This window comes from Heterocephalus glaber, unplaced genomic scaffold (assembly GCF_053883595.1).
Source record: "Heterocephalus glaber isolate CG9 unplaced genomic scaffold, H.glaber_assembly_v1.0 deba00001662, whole genome shotgun sequence".
NCBI lineage: Eukaryota > Metazoa > Chordata > Mammalia > Rodentia > Bathyergidae > Heterocephalus > Heterocephalus glaber.
Window position 1 is genome coordinate 15,395,425 of NW_028258403.1, and position 21,428 is coordinate 15,416,852.

At 38.1% G+C, this 21,428-nt stretch overlaps 1 pseudogene; it reads left to right on the plus strand.

The window, feature by feature from the left end:
• Positions 1-6,368: 6,368 nt before the first annotated feature.
• LOC101707098 (F-actin-capping protein subunit alpha-2 pseudogene) lies at positions 6,369-7,388 on the plus strand (annotated as a pseudogene).
• The last annotated feature ends 14,040 nt before the right edge of the window (positions 7,389-21,428 follow it).

Genomic DNA, 21,428 nt, shown 5'->3' on the forward strand with positions numbered 1-21,428 from the left:
GAGAGAAATAAACTCCTATTTTTTTAAAGATATTTTATGTGGGTTTCTATTTTAGCAGCCAAATTATGTACCACCTGCTACTGTGGGTTTTAATCTCTGGTTCTATCATTTATTAACAAGTTACAGTACTCAACTTCTCTGAGCCTAGGTTTCTTCATCTACTCCATATGAAGTAGAAGAAATTAAATGCTCTAAGCACAATAAATTATAAGTGGTATTGCTGTTACTACTGTTTAGTAATAAGAAAATTAGCTATGTTGAAAATAATTCCAACCAGGGCCAGGGATTTTTTTTTTCTTTTTTTTTTTTTTTTTTTTTTTGGTACTGGGGAACGAACTCAGGTCCTTGTGCTCAATTTAGCTCAATGGCACCGCACCTGCCTCACAAGCACAAAGTCTTGAGTTTGATCCCCAGTACTAAAAAAAATAAAAATAATTCTAACCAACTAGAAGTGGGCAGGATGATCATAAATTCAAATCCAGCCTGGATAGTGTAGAGACTTAGCCACACCCTGTCTCAAATTAAAAAATAAAAATATAATGGGAAGTAAAAATAATTAAACTGTGCTATGTGCATTACCAATTCCCCACAATGAATGTAATCATTATTGTACAGCAAACATGTACTAATAAAAATTAAAAATATATTTTAAATAAAAACATTTTAAAAGGACTGCAGAGGGGCCGGGGATTTAGCTCAGTGGTTTCGCCACCTGCTATGCAAGCGCAAAGACCCGAGTTCGATCCCTGGTACCAAAAAAAAAAAAAAAAAAAGGACTGCAGATATAGCTGAGTGCAAAGGCCCTGGGTTCAAGCCCTAGTACTGAAAAAACAGAAAACTTTTTAGCATAGTAGTTGAGAGTTAATCTTAGGCCGGGGATTTAGCTCAGTGGAGCCACTGCCTGCCTCACAAGCTCAAGGTCCTGAATTGAATCCCACGTACCAAAAAAAAAAGAGTTAATCGTAATAACTCTGATATAAAAGAAACATCTTCATCTTACAATTAAGAGGCCCAGAAAGGTATAGAAAGTAGCTCAGAATAACATAAGTAATTGGTAATACTTGAATTAATTTTACATTCTTTCCCCCACCCCGAGGGTCAGTCATTTATTAGACAGTAATAGTACAGGTGTCCATGTGTCTGTGTGTCCGTGTGTCCCTGTGTGTGAAATACTGTCCAGGAATCTCCGTTGTCTTCAACCTCCTAAAGTACCCATAGGTCAGCACCATGGAGAGGAGCAGGTCCTTCAGAAGAGTCATTCTGTCACCACTCCTCAGGGTCCTTCTGGGAATGTGCAAGGCCCTCATGAATGGAGAAGGCACTAAAGTTTTCCTTCTATGTGAGAGATCTCGGCACAGAGTGCTTACACCCTCCTAAATCATCATCCTAATATCCTTCCCAAATTCCTCTGTCTTCTCCAAGGTTTCCCTTTCCCCTTCCTTCACACAGCTAAAGTCTTATCAGAGACAAAATTTCCTTAAGAATACTTCTTAGGTCTCTTTTACAAAAAGCTATTTTTATTTAGGCTCTATAAAGTACTAAGAGATACAAAGCACTGAATACCTGAGGATTGATGAATGGATAAATGGATGGAAGGGAACTTATTTGAACTTAATGAAAAAAACTCCTTACAATTAACCACATCATCTGGTAGAATTGACAGAGTGTTCTGTTACGAGGCAGAGGCATGAAAAAGAACAATTGAATTGTTAAAAGATGAATCTGGGTTTCAATGGGAAATTTTTGATAAAACTAAAGTATTCTCGTTATAAAACATATTCACATTTCACAAAAAGAATAAAGAAATAAACTTCCCTCCCTTTGACTCCACAGCTTGACTCCCTAGAAGTAACCCTGACTCATTTTTCTAACATATCCTCCTAGAAAATTTGCTGCATGTACAAGAATATATTACTCACAATATATCCACACATATGCCCATGAAATTGGGTGTATGTATAGATACATATTTTTTTAATTTATACATTTCTTTCTTGCATTATTTCTGAAACTATTGATGAAGTACTTATTTTTAAAATCCTGAATCTTTTTTTTTCTTTTGAGACAGCGTCTCGCTGTGTAGTTTAGGCTGGTCTTGAACTCACTATGTCGCCGAGGCCAGCCTCAAACTCATAGCGATCTTCCTGCCCCAGTCTCCTAAGAACTGGTATTACAAAAATCCTAAGTCTTAAAACAAAACTCCTTACTAACAAGAAGTAAGAGGCTCACACAATAATCTCAGGTCTTCATAAGAGTCAGCAGAAGTCCAGGTATGCTGTGAAACAGAAATAATCAAATGCCTCCAAATATTTAATTTCCTATTCCAGGAATGTGAAACAGGTGTAATTAAAATAACACTTTTTTAATTAAGTGACCTCTCTTGACCAACCATCTGTGAATAATTCAGATTTCCCCCTTATTATTACTGTAAAATTAAAACGAGGTCATATAAACAGGAAGATCCTCTTTAACTATCTTTAAGCACCAGCAATATATATTTTCCACCAGTTAAAATCCTTAATGATACAAAAAGTCTGTCAAGCATAACTCCCCCAATTCATTTGCCTGAAACCATCAATATTTTATCATGCACTTGCAGTTGGCTTTAATTTAACAGTCCAGGTTACTAATCAAACAAAACACCCAAGTCATTAAAAGTTAGCGTGCCATTTAGAAAGTGCATTTCACGTTTATTAAAATATCTTTCATGCAGCCATTAGAAACCTAAAGTTTTAATTACAATCAGATATTTAGTTCTACTCCAGTTATGCATTTGGCACTCTCTTGCAACTGCCCTGATTAATCTTCCAGACCAAGTTCATCCATTACCTCCTGAAATTATTTTCCTCTCAACTTCTTCAGAATTCATCTTTCTACCCCACCCGCCACAAATAAGTAAAATGCATTTTAAAGGTGTGCAAAATAACTACCCAAAAGATAACCCATTTAAAAGATTTCATTTTAAATGTAATTTACCCTTCATAAAATACCTAGGAGGCATCATTCAGAAAGACAAATTGAAATTGAAAACTAGCTCTTCACATCTTTATTGTCAATTTTTATTATTTATTTTTCTTTCTAATGATGAGAAAAGTCCAATGAGCATTTTCTTAAAATTTTCTAAGTAGGTGATTTAGCTGAGTGTTCTTTTTGTTTAGCTTTCCAATTTTTCCTACTTCTGTTCCTAACATTCCCTGAAGGGTGTTACCACTTGTAAAGTCAAGTGCATGTTAGCTTTGCCGCCTCAGGATCACGACATCTAGGCCCTCTCCAGACAGACACTGTGTCCTAAAATACATCTTACATGGGGTTTAGAGCCGATGGTGGGTATGGGATCACTTTTAGTTTAAAACCCTTTAAGTCCTGCCTTCTTTATATTACCTTTTAAAAATTGTTTAAACACTGCAAATTTACTTTTAAAAAAAAAAAAAAAAAGCTTATATCTCTCTATCTATAGCTTGTCATAAGTAGCTCAAAAAAAAATGAATTGGCACTTTCAACATTCTGCCAAGAAATCTCTCTAGCCAGATCCGCTAGTTTTTACCTTTGTTTTCTGTTTTCCACATTATTGTAGGTAACAATGTTGCTGAATTTTCTCCACTTACAAGGATCACGTTTTCTAGCCTCCAAATCCAATTCCCCACCCCCGCCCCATCTCGCTCGGCCCATAGTCTATGTGCCTTCCAGTTTACACTAATAGGCTCCTCGAGGGCTTCCAACTTCAGCCTATGCCCAATCGCAAACCAAATGCCGTGTGTTTTAGGGTTTTATTAGAACAGTACCCCACTTGTAGGTACCAAATTCTTTTCCAGTTATCTGTTGTCACTCACTAGCCAGCTTACCACTCCTCATATCTCGTGATCCTGTTCTCGTGATCCAAAGCAGTTCCTTCGTTCCATGTGGTATCTACTGCTATCAGCAAGGACACTTGCTGGTACTGGAGCTAGTGTCTGGGCTGGTTGGGGAAGAGCAGATGGCATCTCTCATGTCTGTCACCTTGGTGGGGATGGCTAAAAGGCTCAGCTGGGATTCTCTCATGCTGAGATACAGCATGGCGGTCTCAGGGTATTTGGATTTTTTACATGGTGACTCAATGTCTCCAAAGAAAACTCTCCAAGAAAAAGAAAACAGAAGCTGCTAGTCTTTTACATGGCCTGGGCTCAGAAAGTAGCACATTGTCAGTTCTACATACTCTATTGGTCAAGCAATCAGACAGCCCAGACTTCAGGAACAGAGGCATAGATTTTTCCAGTCAATGAGAAAAGTGTCAAAAAATTTTAGCAACTGTTTTTAATCTACCACCACTTCTATAAGCCAGGTATTCTTATTCTTATTTTACAAACAAGTAAACTAATGAATAGTGAGGATGAGTAATTTGCTCAAAGTCACACAGTTAGGGTAGAGTCAGAATCCTAACTTAATTATCCACCAGCATGAGAAAGTAAATTATCTGGGCTACTCCAAAAAGTGGTGATTAAAATGGCCTCATTTTCTAGAAAAAGAAAGTATGAGTCCATGTGACCCTGTTTTCTATCAGTTCAAGATACAGTCTTTCTCCTTCCATCCCTGCTGTCAGGTGGATTTCTCCAAGTTGTATTTCATGAATGTTTACAAAAAACAAGTGATCACATGCTACAAAGGTCTTATAAAGGCAATGTCCCATTTCATTTATGAAAGTGCCTCTGTCAAATCCAACCTGCCAGTGTAATCTCTCAGAGGAGGAAATAATGAGGAAAACTGCTCTTCCAGACCAACAGAAGAGCACTGTTAGGAGAAAAATGAAGTGACAGTAACCTTGGGAATGAAGGGACTTTGTCACTCTGGAGTGATTAGCATCAGGGAAGGACAGCCTGGCACAGGAGGCAGCAAGTTCTCTCTCTCTGGTGGCAGGAAGAGAACACAACCAAGGGGCCTCAGTCTGTGGATCTACAGGGAAGATTCCACAAGAAGAGTAGGGCTTTCAAAACTAAATTTCCAAAAGAACTCATGGAAATTACTCCTGGGAAGAAGAAAAGCAAGCACGGACAGACATGACTACCCAGAAAGTGTCTTTGGAGCAAGAACAAGGAAGATAGAAGTCTGTTGAGTCCAGATTGTGGTGTAATGTTAACAGATGTTAGAAAAAGCAGAAATGATCAACTTCTCTTTTGCTCCTTTCTTTTCTTTCAAGGGAATAAGCATTTGGCTAAAAAAGTAGCATGAATATTGCGAAACTGAAGTCAAGTTCAGAGAGATGATGGTGAGCAAAGCCCCTCACTATAGCATGTGGATTTATTGCTTCCTAAGAATCTAATATGATCTAATAGGTGAGATAATGGAACTCTGTAAAGGCAAGATTCCTTCACAATTTAGGATGCAAATATATAATATTAATACACACCTATAAATGCATAGGTCTATGTGTATATAGGTACATGTAGGTATAAACATATGCTCCCAGAGTAGAAGGCCCAAGTGTCCACACATAGGTAATGTCAGGAAGTCAGAAAACCCAAATCAGACAGGAAGAGGGGAATTGGAGAGGGACTATTAACTGGCATAGGGTTTCTTTTATTGGTATATTTCAGGTGTACAATATAATGACATTCATCATTGGAAATTTTCACCTTTACATAATCTCTCTTGGTTCTTATTTTTCCCCATTCCCCTGCCTTCCCTTCAACCCCTCCATCCCTCCCTATTTACAAAGACTTTGTTTCCAGATTTTCATTTTCTCATATTAATTCCATTTGGTATAGGGTTTCTTTAAGGGCAGTGAAAATGTTCTGGAATTAGTGGTGATTGTTTCACAACTTTGTGAGGGTACTAAAAATCACTGAGCTAAACATTTTTAAAAGAATAGCTATTTATGGTATGTAAATTCTATCTTAATTTTTTAAAGAATATGGTATCACATTTATCTATCTCCTAGGTATCAATTTTCTTTTCTGTATCTACTTATCTAAAAAACCAGGGTCGGAGATTAGCTCAGGGGTTCCACCGCCTGCCTTGCAAGCCCAAGGTCCCAAGTTCGATCCCCGGTACCAAAATAAAAATAAAAAACCAGTGACCAAGGAACATATCTATTAGTTAAAGCACAAAACCAAAGTCTATTATGAAAGTTTCTATTCCTGTGACTGACAGCAAAATATACAAATAAAAAAGTTTTTTTCTTCCATCTTACAGAAAAAATAAATACATGTAAGTAGGCCTACCTAGCATGTTTTAAATGGCACCAAATACTGGTTTGAATCATTTGAAAAAAGTAAAGAATGAGAAAAATGGATGGAATCAAAACTATACCAGTGTTAAACTAAATTACTTCAGGCATGTGCACAGCGGCCTAGGCAGTCTGCCCCTCCCTTGGCCAAGGCGATGGCTCGGAGGACCGCATGGAAAGGGAGAAGTCAGGCGGCCGCTGCCACCACCGCCACGGTTTGTCACCGGCAGGAAGATGGCGGATCTGGAGGAGCAGTTGTCTGATGAGGAGAAGGTACGTATAGCAGCAAAATTCATCTTTCATGCCCCTCTCGGAGAGTTTAATGAAGTTTTTAATGATGTTCGATTACTGCTTAATAATGATAATCTCCTCAGAGAGAAAGCAGCCCATGCATTTGCACAGTATAACTCAGATCAGTTTACTCCAGTAAAAATCAAAGGTTATGAAGATCAGGTACTGATAACAGAACATGGCGATTTGGGAAATAGAAAGTTTTTGGATACAAAAAAAAGAACCTGTTTCAAATTTGATCACTTAAGAAAGGAAGCGACTGATCCAAGACCTTATAAAGCAGAAAATGCAGTTGAATCATGGAGAACTTCTGTAGAAACTGCACTGCAAGCATATGTAAAAGAACATTACCCAAGGCTGGGGATTTAGCTCAGTGGTTCCGCCACCTGCTGTGCAAGCACAAGGACCTGAGTTCGATCCCCAGTACCAAAAAAGAGAACATTACCCAAACGGGGTCTGCACTGTATATGGTAAAAAGATAGATGGACAGCAAACCATTATTGCATGCATAGAAAGCCATCAGTTCCAAAAGAAAAACTTTTGGACTGGTCGTTGGAGGTCAGAGTGGAAGTTTACAATCACGCCTTCAACCATTCAGGTGGTTGGCATCTTGAAAATTCAGGTTCATTATTATGAAGATGGAAATGTTCAGCTAGTGAGTCATAAAGATACACAAGATTCCCTAACAGTGTCCAATGACGTGCAAACAGCAAAAGAATTTATAAAGATTGTAGAAACTGCAGAAAATGAATATCAGACTGCCATCAGTGAGAATTATCAGACAAGGTCAAACACTACTTTCAAGGCCTTACGTCGACAGTTGCCAGGTACACGCGCTAAGACTGATTGGAACAAGATCCTTAGCCAGAAGATTGGCAAAGAAATGCAGAACACATAAGATGAACATTGCATGTCTGGATCATTTTAGTAATCTTTGCATTTAAAAAAATTATTGTAGAGTCGTGCGGAACACGCCGAATCAGCCCCGCTGCAGACAGGCAGGTCTGCGGACGCCATAGCAGGGTCGCGAGTTGCGCGGAACACGCCTAATCAGCCCGTGCCACGGCAGCAATCCACTGGACACCACCACCACCACCCACCCCCCTACCCCCCACTCCTCTGGCCTCTTCTCTGTATAGCCACCTGGTTCCACACTACAAAGACGCAGAGGACACCGGACCACCAGACCACGGTACTGGGTAAGCTGGAATCATCTTCACCTCCCATCAGCACCGGGTCTATCTTCAAGGGAAGGGCAGCTGGAACCTGCAATACAGCTCTGCAGAGTTCAATCCTACAGGAGGACAGGGAGCTTAACTTGGGACTTGCAGCCAGAAATCTGCCTGAATCTCATGGGTCTGCGACTAGCTTGCTGAGACTCATTGACTTATGTCTGCACACTGCTACCCACGTTGTCTATTGTGACAGTAGAGACATACCCTGAAAGAAGCCCTTCATCTTCATTGTGATTTTTTATCCCCAAAATTAGTATTATTAGTTCGCTTTTTTTCTCTTTTCTTTTCTTTTGCTCCTCTTATCTGTAATTTTTTTCTTACTCTTTGCAAAATTTGTTTTTCTCTCCTGTTTTTTTCTTTTCTTTCTTTTCTCTCTCTCTTACACTCACTCTCTTGCTCTCCCACATTGTTCATCTTCCCTTTTTGTCCCTGTTTTGGTCCTCATTCGGAGTTCTTCTTTATTTTCCTATTATTCTCTTTTTCCTTCTCACCTGTGTCCTCTGACCACACTTCCAACTTTCCCCTATCCTTCTTCCCATCTATCCGTCCCTCCCCAACCCTTCTAACTCCCCATCCCAAAGGGTAAAGTTGTTATATTGAAGAGTTTATTCACTATATGTTGGGTTGGTCCTCAATCTTGATTTAATTCACACAGCTAAAGGTGATAGATTAATAACTACCACAAAATGTCATTTTCAAAGATGTACTTGATGCAATGGTGTTGCTGATTGTATCACTTGGGCTAGGGTGTTATTATTGATCTAGTCAATGAACCTTCCTAGAATAAGGAAAATGAGATAGCCTTAGAGTCATTAGAGACCCAAAACTTATAGACCAGCTATATCTGGAAGACACCTCTGAGAAGCAATCATTCCATAAGGGTTCTAATTACAAACAACAAAGATACCTACAATAAGCAATTTCAAACTATCAACCCAGGAGTTAAACCAAGAACAATACCAAAAACAAAAATGAGAAGACATTTAAGCAAGGCACAAACTCAGACTTCCACCCAACCAAGGGTAAATCCTGGGGGAAATGAGATGGAAAAGTCTGATAATCAACCACCTGGACACCCTGAACTGATAGCACAGGAAGTAAAAAAACAGATGAATGAGGCTCTGGAAAAATTCAAAGTAGAAATAATCTCCCAGATATCTACAGAGATGGTGAGCAGAATGAAAGACATGATTAGAGGATCTAGAACAGAAACAGATAAAAAAATAGATGAGCTCAGAAACATGCTGGAAGCCATGAATACCTAGCATAAGAAAGAAATGGAAACCATGATCATCCAACATAAGAAAGAAATGGAATCCATGAAACAGATTCAAACAGATATTCAGGGGATCAAAAACTCCACTGAAAGTATCCACAGCAGATTAAGGGAATCTGAAGATAGAATATCAGATATAGAAGACAGGATCGCGGTTAGAGACCATGAAAATAGAGATTTCATAAAAATAGTAAGCGACCCTGAGAAATCAATACAACAACTGCTAGACGATGCAAAGAAGAATAACATAAGACTGATAGGAGTCCATGAAAAAACAGGAGAAAGCACAATTGACATAAAAAAACTGTTCACAGAAGTAATAGTGGAAAACTTCCCAGACAGAGGTAGAGAATTGGACATACAGATAAGTGAGGCATATAGAACTCCAACTAGCCATGATCAAAAGAAATCTACATCTAGACATATAATAGTCAAGATCCCAGAAACCCAACAGAAAAACAAAATCCTACAAGCAGTTAGAGAAAAGAAACAAATCACCTACAAAGGAAAGGCCATCAGAATCATGGCAGACTTCTCAACACAAACCCTCAAATCAAGGAGAGCCTGGAGCGAAGTATTTCAAGCCCTAAAAGAAAATAACTTCCAACCTAGACTGTTGTATCCTGCAAAATTATCTTTCAAAATCGATGGGGAAATTAGATAATTCCACTACAAAGAACACCTGAGAAATTTCATGAACACCAAACCAGCACTACAAGCAATTCTAAACAATATCCTAGAAAAAAGCAATGAAGGTCACAACTCCATGAGGCCCAACAGAGGGAAGCCACCAGGCAAGGTAAGACACTAAAGGGAAAGGGGGAAAAAATAAGAAATAAAACAGCCAACAAAAGTAAAACATCATGACAAGGATAAATCAATATCTATCAATTATAACCATCAATGTTAATGGCCTCAATTCACCAATCAAAAGAAATAGACTGGCAGAATGGATTAAAAAGGAAAATGCAACAATATGCTATATACAAGAAACATACCTAACTCAAAAAGAAACTCAAAGACTGAAAGTAAAAGGATGGAAAAGAGTTCTCCATGCCGCAGGAACCCAGAAAAAAGCAGGGGTAGCAATCTTATTTGCAGACAAAGTAGATTTCAAACCAAAACTAATTAAGAGAGACAAAGATGGTCACTACATCCTTGTGAAGGGAACAATCCAAGAGGAAGAGATGACAATCCTAAATATATATGCACCAAATATGAATACCCCCAACTATACAAAACAAATATTAATAGACATGAAAAACCAAATAAACACTAACACAATTGTAGTGGGGGACCTCAATACCCCACTATCACAAATAGACAGATCATCTAGACAAAAAGTTAACAAGGGAATTCTAGAACTGAACCAAGCTATTGAACAAATGGACTTAATAGATGTTTACAGAGTGTTCCACCCCACAAAATCGGAATACACATTCTTTTCAGCTGCACACAGGTCATTCTCCAGAATAGACCACATGCTAGCTCATAGGACATGTCTAAGTAAATGTAAAAGCATTGACGTTACCCCCTGTATATTATCAGACCATAGTGCGATAAAATTGGAGATCAATAACATAAGAAACCGCAAAACCCCAACAAACACATGGAAACTGAATAACACCCTCTTGAACAACCAATGGGTCACAAAGGAAATTAAAGAAGAAATTAGACAGTTTCTACAAGTAAATGAAAATGCCAGCACAACATACAGGAATCTATGGGACACAATGAAAGCAGTTCTACATGGGAAATTCATAGCAGTGAATGCCCATATTAGGAAAACAGAGAAAACTCAGATAAATAACCTAATGCAGAACCTCAAACTCCTAGAAAAAGAAGAGCATGACAAACTCAAAGCTCGTACAAGAAAGGAAATTACAAAGATCAGGGCAGAAATCAATGCAATGGAGACTAAGAGAACAATACAAAAAAATCAATGAATCAAAGAGTTGGTTTTTTGAAAGAATAAATAAAATTGATAAACCTTTAGCCAACCTTATCAAAAAAAGGAAAGAAAAGGTACAAATACATGCAATTAAGAATGAAAAAGGTGAAGTCACAATAGATCCAAGAGAAATCCAGAGGAGCATCAATACTACTACTTCAAGAACCTCTACTCCAATAAAATGGAAAATACAAAAGAAAGATATGAATTGGCAAAGTTAAAGGAAGAAGATATAGAAATTCTAAATACCCCAATTACAATGAGTAAAATTGAAAATGTAATAAAATATTTACCAACAAAGAAAAGCCCAGGTCCGGATGCCTTCATTGCTGAATTTTACAAGACATTTAAAGAAGAACTATCACCATTACTCTTTAAACTCATCAAGGAAATTGAAAGGGAAGCAATACTTCCAAATTCATTTCTGGAAGCAACTGTTAATTTGATTCCAAAACCAGGGAAAGACCCAACCCAAAAAGAGAACTACAGGCCAATCTCCCTAATGAACATAGATGCAAAAATCCACAACAAGATACTGGCAAAGAGAATAGAGAGGGTCATCAAGAAAATCATACACCCTGACCAAGTCAGATTTATCCCAGGGATGCTAGGATGGTGCAACATTCGTAAATCAATAAATGTAATACACCATATTACAGAGTCAAGGACAAAAACCATATGATCATCTCAATAGATGTAGAAAAAGCATTCAACAAAATCCAGCACCCATTCATGATAAAAACCCTACAGAAAATTGGATTAGAAGGTCTTTATCTTAACCTGATTAAGGCTATCTATGAAAAACCAACAGCCAACATCATACTAAATGATCAAAAACTGAAAACTTTCACGCTAAAATCAGGAACAAGACAAAGATGCCCACTATCACCACTCCTGTTCAATATAGTTCTGGAAACATTAACCACAGCAATTAGAAAAGAGAAAGAAATAAAAGGAATACAGATAGGAAAAGAAGAAGTTAAACTGTCATTATTTTCTGACAATATGATACTTTACGTAGAAGACCCAAAAAACTCCACCAAAAGACTTCTAGACTTAATTGACAGATTCAGTAGAGTAGCTGGATACAAGGTCAACACTCAGAAAACAATAGCCTTCTTGTACACAAACAACAGACTCACTGAGAGAGAAATTAGGGAAATAATTCCTTTTACAATAGCATCCAAGAAAATGAAATATCTAGGAATCAATCTAACAAAGGAAGCAAAAGACCTCTACACTTGAAAACTACAGCACTCTGAAAAAGATTGAAGAGGATACAAGAAAATGGAAAGACATCCCTTGTTCCTGGGTAGGAAGAACCAATATAGTGAAAATGGCCATACTTCCAAAACTACTATATAGATTCAATGCAATGCCAATTGAAATTCCAACAATATACTTCACAGAACTAGAGAAAACAATCCAAAAATTCATTTGGAACCAGAAGAGACCTAGAATAGCTAAAGCAATTCTAAGCAACAGAGACATGGCTGGGGGTATCACAATCCCCAACTTGAAACTATACTACAAACCTACTGTGATAAAATCATCATGGTACTGGCAAAGAAACACACCCAAGGATCAGTGGAATAGATTAGAAGATGCAGAAACAACTCCAGACATACTCAACCACCTCACCCTTGACAAAGGAGCCAACCACTCTCATTGAAAGAAATATAGCCTATTTAATAAATGGTGTTGGAAAAACTGGATTTCAACCTGCCAGAGATTAAAACTAGACCCATACCTATCACCATGCACTAAACTAAGATCAAAGTGGATTAAAGATATAAATATTAAGACAGAAACACTAGATTTTCTGGAAGATAAGTTAGGTAGAACTCTTGAAGACATTGGCATAGGAAAAGACTTCATGAACAAAACCTCAGCAGCACGGGAATTAGCACAAAGAATCAACAACTGGGATCTCATCTTATTGAAAAGCTTTTGCACTCCAAGAGAAACCACCAACAGCTAACAGACAACCTACAATATGGGAATAAAATTTTAGCAGCTGTACCTCAGACAAAGAACTACCATCTAGAATATATAAAGAATTGAAAAAAATCAGACCCCCAAATTCAAAGACCCAATTCAAAAATGGGCATCTGAAATGAACAGACATTTCTCAGACAAAGAAGTAAAAGCAGCAAACAAATATATGAAAAAATGTTCAACATCACTTGTCATTCAAGAGATGCAGATGAAAACAACACTGAGATTCCACCTCACCCCAGTAAGAATGGCTGCTATCAAGAAATCAACAAATAACAAATGCTGGTGGGGTTGTGGGGAGAAAGGAACCCTTCTCCATTGTTCGTGGGAGTGCAGGCTGGTGCAACCACTGTGGAAGTCAGTATGGAGATACCTCAACGAACTAGGACTAGAGGTCTCATTTGACCCAGATATTCCCCTGCTGGGTATCTTCCCAAAAGAATTAAAAGAATCATACAACAGTGATATATGTGCACCCATGTTCATAGTGGCACAGTTTGTAATAGCTAAAGCTTGGAAACAGCCCAAGTGCCCATCAACTGGAAACTGGATAAAGAAAATGTGATTTTTTTTTATAAAATGGAGTACTACTCAGCCATAAAGAACGAAAAACTAGAGTCATTTATAGCTAAATGGATGCATACTGAGGCCATACTCTTAAGTGAAATAAATAGGACACATGTGTGTAAATACTGAATTGTTTCTCTAGTGTGAGAAACTGAAAGTGTAAATAAGGATGAAAATGATTAAAATGAATAATTGATAATTTGAAATAGGAAAATAGGTCCAAAGATGAAGGAGTGAAGGGAGGGGAAGGGGAAAGGAAAAGAGGGAAAGGAAAAACTATGAGAAAAGAAAAAAAATGGAAATGAAATCTATGTAAATAGGGAAGGGTGGGGGGGTGAAGGGCACACAGGTAATGGGGAAAAAATAAGAACCAAGATGCATCACGTACAGGTACAAGCACCCAATGATAAATGTAAATGAATTGTAAACCTAAAATGTACCAATAAAGAACAAAAAACAAATTATTGTAAAAGTGTTCAGAACTGTCAAGCTGCCCAGTCACATGGGCTATTGCCACTTAAAATCAGTGAAATTAATTAGTTTGGTTAGAGCACAAAAGTTAACTAATCAACCATTATTTTCTTTACTTTTGTTTGAAGAGGATTGAAAAAAATGAGTTTAGTTTAAATGTCTTTTACTTTCTGTTATTCCTTTCTTTGTTACAATGAAGAGCTGATTCCTCTAGTTTATAGTTAAAATTTTTGAAGTATTACAAAAATATTTTACTTAGTATAACCCTAAAATTGTTGTCTTTTGGTGTATGAAATGGATAACTTTTGATATTAACCCAATTCTTTTTAATGGGATCAGTAATAGACGTTGTAGAGTGAGGTGGTTGATGGACTTAGCCGTATATGCTGCTAAAGAAATTGTCTACCTTTTCCCCTTCACCTCTTCCACTTATGTAAGATTGACATTAGAGGGAAAGCATTTTCTACAGCAATTGTGTTTAAACCTTTCAGTAAGGTTATTTAACTAGCTTAGTGTTCGACTAAACTTTTTTTTAAACAAGGCCAAGGTCTATTGCTGTTTTGAGATTCTGAAATTAAATGAAAATATTTATCTCATAAATGCATTTAATGCTTTTTTTCTTGTGACAGTTATGCAAATTAGCTTGAATTCCGTATGTCCCTGAGTTATTTTTATCATAAAGCCACAAATATAGTATAACAAGGTAAATTGTAATATATGTAATCCTAAACTCATGACTCATGTCTCAGTTTATTTTTTTCCTTGGATTGAAATGTACTGAAATTCAGTGTAACATTAAAATGCAAACTTTCCTATTTACTTGAGTAGAAAAATCACTTGACAGTGAGTCATATACTATTTTAAAATACTTTCTTTGGATATTGTAATTCTTAACTGGTTGTAAATTAGGAAAGCTGGGAGTACATATGCTGTGTAGTCACAGTCTAAGTCTTCCCATCTTCCTATGCATCATAAGCATGTCTGTAATATTTTCAGAAATCAATACATTAATACTACAGGAATTTCAAACCTGTGGTGAATGTTAGTATTTACTATAAGGAGTTGGGTGGATTTATGGTTTCATTCAATAGAATTTTGCTTTTTATACTTGAGTGAAATCTGTTCCTCACATACTCCTGCAAACATCTGGGCCTGGAAAATTTTTTTAAACACCACTTTTACTATGTACAATAAAATATTTCATTAGCTTGAATTGTGTAGATTTTCTAAAATTCAGTGAAAGCATGTTTAATTTCTTTTTAAAAATCACCATTGGGCTTTGAAAGCATTGAGAATATAATCTGAAATTATTTTTAAAATTAAAAATAAATAAATACATTACTCCATCCTAAGAAAGCTGGGTGGGATAATCAATCAGCTAAGGTAGTGAGTTAAAGGCCTCAGTAACTCTCTAGGAACCAGCTGCCTATGCAATTGCTGAGAGAAAAATGACAAGGAGCACGAATGGAAACAACCGGGAGATCATGATGACCACAGCTTTATAAAAAGCTGCAAAGTAAAGGGGCTACTGAGGCTTTAATTAACCTGAGCTATGCGATCCAGCGTGTAGTGTGGGAGTTGGGGGCAATGGCCCCATTCTAGTTCATGTGCATCAGAATGACTTCGAGGGTCCCCAAGCCATTCTGGGTGCCACTGCCTAAGAAGATGACAGGCATACTGGCACCTGACAGAAACCTGAAGTTCTGACATCATGACACAATTGGAACCATTGAAAGGATAGATCCTATTTAGTTGTGAAAAGAGAAATATGAAAATTGTCTTTAAAAAGACTATCAAAAGAATCTGATTTACTTTTAGACTCCAAAGAGAAAAAAGTATATTTCATGAGTCTTATTAGTAAGGCTTTCAAAAGGAAAAACTTTAAGTTTCCCAAGCATTTAAGGACTGAGTTGAATAACTTTAAATAAAGCAGGTACATGAACCAAAGTCATAATAATTAACTGGTGTTCAAAATAAATGTGAAGGATCAAAAAAGAGGGCATTTATTTTTTAATTGGGTTTCATTGCAGCATTTTCATACATGCATTTAACATGCTTTGATCCCCATCTTGTGCATTAGCATCTTACTCTCCCCTTCTCTCCTCCCCCAAGGAGCATTCATCTCAAAGTAGAAAAGGAACCTGGAGGTCAAGGACAAGAAAAAAGAGGAAAGACGATTAAAAGAAATGTATGTTGGGTAAATTCCCAAAGCATGTCTTAGGACTCTTGTTATTAAAATCTCCTCAAGTGATTCTTAGGCAGCCAGTCTGGCAACTGTTTATCACCTTACATTGGGAAACCACTCTTGTAGGAAGCTTCTTTGATGGTGTCATGTCTGTCCCTAAAACCTCTCAGTCATTCCCTTACAATCACAGCCTCTGCATGGTCTTCAGACAAGGAATGGTCTTCTTATCCTCTAGCAAGAGGAAGTAGCGCATTTCTTCAGGCCCAGAGGGTTCAAGAGACTGGGGAGGGGTCAGTGTTTTCTAGTGCACCCAATTATATTCATCTCAAATCTCAGGGTGTTATATTTTTCTTATCAGGACACTTGACTTTGGTCTGAGAGAAGCTGTAATTTAGACTTCTCTGAGGCTCTGCTACTTTTACACTCAGATCCTATCCTTTATCTTAAAAGCCTGCTATCCTAAAAGCTTTCAAACTATCACACCGTGCTTTATTTTTGGTAATGACTTTGTCATTTCCTCTTCTTCAATATATCAGTGGGCACAGAAAATCGACAAACTACCACTGTCCTTTGAATTACTACTTACCCCAAATATCTTCTCAAGAATTACATGGCATACAAACCAGAACATCCTCTTCCTTTTATATCCACATCCAAAATCATCACAGATGAAAATCTTAATATTCACAAGTCTTAGTATTTGCAACATTAAAGTCTTAGTATTATGCTTACAACACTCCACTTACTTCAGTGATGGTCCTATTGCCATTTGGTGGGTGAGTTATCCAGCTTTAGAATCCCATCCTTAGAACCTGGGGCATAGGACAAGCTGTCTTAGGGATGGTTCCTGTCTCTAAACAACTTACTAAGGAAAGATCCCCAGGAAAAACTTGTAACAGAATGGAGGAAGCAAGACAGGTGATGAGAGGAAACCACTGGTATGAGCCTACATAACAAATTACCCTAAAACTCAACATCTAAAATCAACACACACTAATTATTTCATTGTTTCTATAGGTCAAGATTTCAAGTTAACTAAGACCTCTGCTTCATGGTAGCTCACAAGGTTGTAAAAGAGGTATTGGTCCAGGGTCTACAGTCTCATCTGAGAGCTCAACCTGAGAAGGAACTACTTCCACAGTCACCCAATGGTAACTGGCAGCATTTAGTTCCACAAGGTTGTTGACCAAAGGCTGCCCTCTGTTTTTCACCAGACAGTTTAGATGTGTGATGATTAATCTTGTTGTCAGCTTCACTGGCTTGAGAGATGGCTCGGAGATTAATACAGCACACTTCTGGGTGTGTCTGAGTTGGTCAAGGGGGTGTGGCCCTAAGAACTACCTGGTCTCTGGTATCTTCGTCTCTGGCTAACACCCTGCTCTCTGGATGCCATGAGTTGAGTGGCTTTCCTCTGCTATGTCCTTCCACCTTGATATTTCTGCTGGCTCCAACCAGCTGGCCATGGATTGAAACCATGAGCCAAAACAAACTTTTTCTCCTTTAAGCTCAATATGGCAGATATTTTGTCCCCGTGGTAAAAAGCTGACTAATATGGCATACAAGCTGAGAAAGTGAGAGAGTCTGCTAACAAGACAGAGGTCCCAATCTTTTGTACCCTAATTATGGAAGTAACATCTCACTACCCTTGCCATGTTCTATTTCTCAAAGGCAAGTCATGCTCTACTCCATATTCAAGGAGAGGAGATTACACAAGTGTGTGAATATCAGGGGTTTGGATTATTCAAGGCCATTTTAGAAGCTGTCTACCACAAGCTCAATCTCAAAGTTCCACTGAGGATTGCTTCAGTGTGATCCAGCAGCGAAACTCTGGAGAGTAATTTGGTCCTCAGAATTGTCCCAAATCAAGGCAAGGCCACTAGAGCTGTATATTCCCATACCCATCAGTCATTGGCTAAGGACTGAACCAGTGAGGCACAGGCACTTCCAGCTCTTTGTGCACACACGTAATCTAGGACTGAGTAGGCTGAGGGCATTCCTCCCTAAATTGAGCTATAGGTCCTGACTGTTGGATATGAAAGCACATTGAATCTGGTTAAATGAGACTCAAGGGGTTTCTGGGAAAGTATAAGTATAGTACATCATGGTGAGTGGTAAAAGGGAAAGAGCACTTTCCATGGGGTTGTCCACAGCAAATAATTTTTAAGCACTTGTCATTTTATGTAGCTACTCTATTTATGCTTTTGAAGGGTGCAAAAGAACTGCTCATAGGGCCTCAAACAGGCAATGTGACTCAGGAGGTCTAATCCTGGGAGCTGGGGCTAAAGAAGCACAAGAAACCTAGGAAGCCACTCTTGCTGTCTCTGTTGCTGTCTCAGGTCAAGGGCCTTTCATTTCTTGTTCTTCCTAATCTGTGCTTTGTTTCTCTAGGAACAGATTGCTCTACATACTGATCCATATGCACATGACATCAATCCTGCTCCCAAATTCACCTTTTAGCCCTTGATGATCTTTCAGAGCAGATTGCTGCAAATGGTTAGCTCAGTTTCTCCAAATTCCTGTAACTACACAGAAGGGGATATTTCACAATATTAACTATAGTTGTTTATAAGTTGTAGAATTGTAAACAGTTTTTTTTTTCTTTTTTACACTATTCTGGGGTGGTTTTTTTCCAAATTTTCTATAATGCTTATATATTACATTTATAATCACCAAGGAAAAAAAAAGTTGGGCTGGGTTTTCTCCACCTCATCCCCTTAGTTCTCCACCCCTAAAACCCTCGTTTTTTTATTTCATTGCCTCATCTGTTCCTGGTAGATGGTCTTCAGAAAGATACAGTATTGTTAGCATTGTCCAGCTAAATTAGGCAATTATGAGTAATAGAAAGTTTTATTGCCTCTCTCTATATTATTCGCTCTGCGGTATCTGAAGAACCTGAAAAGTCACATGCCATTCCTCCAGGATGACGCTGGGACCCAGGACTGCTGGTTTTGTACGACAGGAGAGAGATAAAGAAAAAAGACTAATCTAAGATGGACTCACAAGGTAAAAACTGTTAGGTGGTTCTGAGATGAAAGTAAAGTTTGGCGCCCTCCTGTGGTCTTGCTGTATAACCACCCGTATGTAAGAGCCTGAGATAGTCTTCTTCACAGCATTTATCTACCAGGTATTACAGGTATAAATTGGGAACCACAAGCAAACAAAACCACGCTAAAGTGAGAGATCATATGATGGGTAACAAGTAATAGGTTCAAAAAATAAATGTCAAGAAGATATCTCTAATATTCTCTTCACCTATGGTCATTTTCCTTCTTCTAGCCCAGACATTATGTAAGTATTTCAGAAACCAAGAAAAAATGCTAGTGACTATTATGGATCTCTAATATTACAAAAAACATACAATAAGGCACTTTTCTTTTGTTTTGGTACTGGGGATTGAACTCAGGACCTTGCACTTGCAAGGCAGGCACGGTGCCACTGAGCTAAATCCCTGGCCCCAGTAAGGCACTTTTGAAAACACTGCTAATCCTGTTATATCACATCCAGTCCTAGCCTGTGTCACTGGGGGGCAAGATCATTGTCCTAATCTATGTCATGCTGAGCCTTAAATAATCATCATGATGAGATGGATGATACTCCACCATCTTGTGGAGATGGTAATAATCCAATCTGGTCATGTTTACACCTTCCCCAATTTGTTTTGTTGTTGTTTTGGTTTGGTTTGGGTTTGTTTGTCTTCAGTACCGGGGATTGAACTCAAGGCCCTCACACTGAGCTACATCTCCAGCCCTTTTTTATTTTTATACTATGATATAGGAACTCTCTATCTTACCAAGTTGCCCAGCATGGGCTTCAATTTCTAATCCTCCTGTCCATCCTCCTAGAGTGCTGGGATTCCAGACATATACCACCATACCTTGCTGGCCTAATTTGTTTTTAACATTAATTTTAAAATTTGTGAATTTCCTTCACTAGACTACACACCTTTGGTTCCAGAAATTTTTCCTTGTTACTAATGAACACCCCTCCTGTGGTCATAGACACCCGTTTCCTCTTGTTCTGTTCTTTTGTATGGTGGAGAATATTAGCTGCTTGCCATCTTCCCTAGAGACCCCTTATTATTAGAGCCCAACATGGCATTCTCTATCTAGTCCTTAAACATTTGGTGACCCACATTTACCTGATCTTTCCTCATACACCTCATTCTCCACTTTCAAACAAATGTGTAGCTTCCTTTTGAATCTATTCCATTTATATTTTTGTTCTCTTAAATCCTAAAAGTAAATAAAATATATAAACTTTCTGGGTGATTTCTAAGCACTACACTCTCTCTATTAATGAAAAAACACAAAAATATTAAGGGCTTTCTTTGCTACGTTGATGTGTGTAATAAGAATTCTATCTCTTTTTTAGTGCAGGGCAGAGGTTTACATTTGTATAGTCGTTGATATTTAGTAAAACGGCTCCATCTAGTGCCCTGACTAGTAACAACATTTACAAGAGCCAGGTAAGGAGAAGCTGTAAATCAATACCAGCTGAAAATGACAACTCCAGAAACGAGCAGGGCCCAAGCAATTTAATAACAATAGGTCAAGTGACTCCGGGGATCATAATTCTTAGTCTATTGAGTGGACCAATAGAGCAGCTTAACAAATAACAGCTTTTTTCCAGAGAGAAACTGGCACTGTTCCAAAAGCCTAGATCCTACCCAAGATTGGAAACAATGATAGAGAAATAGGTATCTACTTCATGCCGGCCATTCCTTTAAGTATTTTGCATGCATTTCTTTCACTTACTAATTACATCCCCATTTTACAGATGAGAAACTGAGGCAGAAAGGTTAAAATCTTACCCTAACATTGTACAACAGAGTCTGGCCTGGCTCTAAAATCCACATTTTCCCTTTGCACATTTTCCCCACCTCTAGAGGGGATGCACAGGGGACTTTATCAATCTTTCTCTTATCTGTCACTCTCCCCAGAGAACACCAGGGACACACTCCAAATGCCACAGCCCAGGAGCCTGCACCATCAGAGGATCCATGCCGCAATGCACAGACCTGCTGAAAGATGCCAAAATGGAAATTAGGAAGTCCTAGGATGAAAAAGGAATGGTTAGCAAAAGAATTTCCTACAGCTCAGTCTGAACATTATTTTTGTCTTGCCTTTATTTTTGTCTGCCTTTAAATCACAAGCTCTTTGTACCAGCAGCTACTCTCCTGATATGTCACCACAGTGCTAAAGAAATATTGACCAACTGACTGAATCAAAGCACAGGGAAAGCTCTGTGTCCACAAC